A 3,610-nucleotide genomic window follows, 5' to 3' on the forward strand; every position below is an offset into this window, starting at 1 on the left:
CTTATCCTACTTCTAGGAGAGCTAAGTTAGACAAGGATTATTCCAAAATGTTAAATGTTTTTAAGAAAATCGAGATTAACCTACCGTTTCTTGAACTTCTTGAGAATATGCATGTGTATGGAAATGTTTTAAAAGAGTTGATCTCTAAAAAGAGAAAACTAGGAGATCATGAGACTGTAATGCTAAGCCAGGAATGTTCTGCCATGCTAACAAATCCATTACCTAAAAAATCTAAAGATCCTGGTAGTTTTAGCATTCCCCGTACAATAGGCAAGGTTCATTTTAAACGTGCTTTATGTGATCTTGGTGCAAGCATAAATCTTATGCCGTTGTCTGTTTATAGGAAATTAGGAATGGGAGACCCAAAGCCTACGTCAGTCACAATTCAGTTGGCTGACAGGTCTATAAGGCGTCCGGTTGGAGTGGTAGAAGACCTTTTGGTCAAGGTAGATCAGTTCATCTTCCCAGCTGACTTCGTGATCATGGACATTGAAGAAGATGATCAAGTCCCGATCTTGTTAGGGAGGCCTTTTCTCGCCACTGGACGAACACTGATTGATGTTGAGGGAGGCAAACTGATTCTCAGGCTTCAAAATGAGGAAGTGGAATTCAACATTCTAAAATCTATAAAATTTCCTGTTGATGATGAATGTTGTAATTTTCTGAGCGTAACTGACTCTTTGGTTGAGAATGTTTTCCAGGAAACTGAAGAACGGAACATGAGTATTGAACTAGATGAGGAGCCATTGGATTTGGAGACCGAGGTAGAAGGTAAAGAGGGTTGTCATTGGGCCCAGCATGACAAACTCCTAGACAGAGAAACAAAGACAAGGCCTAAGACCTCGATTGAAGAACCGCCGACCCTCGACCTCAAACCCTTACCTGCCCATTTAAAATACATGTTCTTGGCACCTCCTTTACACTTACCTGTGATTATTTCGGCTGAACTTACAGGTCCTGAGGAAGATCGCTTGGTGGAGGTGCTGAGGAAGCACAAAGGAGCGTTTGGATGGCAAATGTCGGACATCAAGGGAATCAGCCCGTCTCTTTGTGAACATCGGCTCTATATGGAGGATAAGGTGAAGCCGACTGCTCAACCACAAAGAAGACTCAACCCAAAAATGAAGGAAGTAGTGAAGGCTGAGGTAATTAAGTTGCTTGATGCAGGGATGATCTATCCAATCTCTGACAGCCAGTGGGTGAGTCCCGTGCATATGGTGCCGAAGAAGGGGGGCACAACAGTGACATTGAATGAGAAGAATGAACTAATCCCGGTGCGAAAAACCACCGGGTGGCGAATGTGCGTGGACTACAGGAAATTGAACGACGCCACCGGGAAGGATCATTTCCCTCTTCCGTTCATTGATCAAATGCTTGAACGCATGGCAGGTAAGTTTTTCTTCTGTTGTGTGGATGGGTATTCGGGCTACATGCAAATATCAGTGGATCCTGACGATCAGGAAAAGACCACTTTCACTTGCCCTTTTGGGACATTTGCATATAGACGGATGCCCTTCGGGTTATGCAATGCACCTGCTACGTTTCAGAGGTGTATGACAACTATATTTTCTGATATGATAGAAAAATTCATGGAGGTCTTTATGGATGATTTTTCGGTTTTTGGTACCACTTTTGATAGCTGTTTGCATAACTTGGGATTAATGCTGCAAAGATGTGAGGAAACTGACCTAGTCCTAAACTGGGAAAAGTGTCAGTTTATGGTCACTGAGTGTATAGTTTTAGGGCATAAGGTATCACGAAAAGGGATTGAGGTAGACCCTGCTAAAGTTGAGGTCATTGAAAAACTACCTCCCCCTTCCAATGTCAAAGCAGTTAGGAGTTTTTTAGGCCACGCTGGTTTTTATAGGCGCTTTATTAAGGATTTTTCTAAAATTGCCAGGCCTATGACCGAATTGTTGCTGAAGGATGCCAATTTTGTTTTCACACCTGAATGTCTTGAATCTTTTAACACTTTAAAAGACAAATTGATTAAAGCTCCCATAATGGTTAGTCCCAACTGGGATTTACCATTCGAGCTAATGTGTGATGCCAGTGACACAGCTGTAGGTGCATGCTTAGGTCAGAAAGTGGATAAAATTTGCCGACCGATTTCATATGCTAGTAGAACTCTGAATGACGCTCAATTAAATTATACCACCACAGAAAAAGAGTTATTAGCTGTGATTTTTGCACTTGACAAGTTTCGTTCATATTTGGTGCTTTCAAAAGTTATTGTTTACACTGACCATGCTGCATTGAAGTATTTGTTTTCAAAACAGGATGCCAAACCTAGACTCCTTAGGTGGATTCTATTACTGCATGAGTTTGATCTGGAGATACGAGATAAGAAGGGAGTTGAAAATGTGGTTGCTGATCATCTTTCTAGATTGGAACAAGAGAAGGTGGATACAGACACCGATGCAGACATCCAGGAGACATTTCCCGACGAGCACTTACTGTCAATTAGACATGTCCCTTGGTTTGCCGATTTTGCTAATTTCCTTGTCGGAAATCTGATCCCTCCAGACCTCTCTTACCAGCAGAGGAGGAAGTTCCTGCACAACGCAAAGCAGTACCTCTGGGATGATCCCTACCTATTCAAGGTTTGTGGCGACAACATCATCCGTCGGTGCACTCCTGAGGAGGAGGTAGCTTCCGTCCTTGCATTCTGTCATTCTAAAGAGGTAGGTGGCCACCATGGCGCGGACAGAACTGCAGCTAAGGTACTCCAGAGTGGGTTCTATTGGCCCACAATCTTCCATGACGCTTTTAATTTTGTTAAAAACTGTGATAAGTGTCAACGAACTGGTAACGTTTCACAGAGACATGCCATGCCTATGAAACCAATTTTAGTCTATGAAATCTTTGATGTTTGGGGGATAGACTTTATGGGACCTTTCCCGAAGTCGTTCAATAACGAGTACATCCTTGTAGCCGTTGACTACGTTTTTAAATGGGTGGAGGCTGTAGCCCTGCCTAGTAATGATGCGCGGGCTGTCATCCGATTCTTGCAAAAGAATATCTTCACACGGTTTGGCACCCCCGCACCATTATTAGCGATGGCGGGTCTCATTTTTGTAACCAAGCTTTTAAACAGGTCCTGCATAAATACGGGGTCACTCATAAAGTGGCTACCCCGTATCATCCCCAGACCAGTGGTCAAGTTGAAGTGTCAAATAGAGAGATCAAAACCATTCTTGAAAAAACAGTAAATTCCTCTAGGCATAATTGGTCACTCAAATTAGATGATGCCTTGTGGGCATATAGGACAGCGTTCAAAACACCAATCGGCATGTCCCCATTCAGGCTAGTTTACGATAAGGCATGTCATCTCCTTGTAGAACTCGAACATAAAGCCTATTGGGCTACCCGTTTTCTAAACTTTGATACACGAGTTACAGGTGAGAAACGGTTATTGCAGCTTGATGCCCTGGAAGAGTTCAGGCTCAATGCTTATGAGAATTCACGGATCTACAAGGAGAGGACAAAAAGATGGCACGACAAGAGAATAATCAAACGCCACTTTGAGGTAGGGGATAAGGTTTTACTGTACAACTCCAGGCAGCGATTATTCCCTGGTAAGCTGAAGTCGAGGTGGTATGGACCGTTT

This window comes from Euphorbia lathyris, chromosome 7 (assembly GCF_963576675.1).
Source record: "Euphorbia lathyris chromosome 7, ddEupLath1.1, whole genome shotgun sequence".
In the NCBI taxonomy this organism is placed as follows: Eukaryota; Viridiplantae; Streptophyta; class Magnoliopsida; order Malpighiales; family Euphorbiaceae; genus Euphorbia; species Euphorbia lathyris.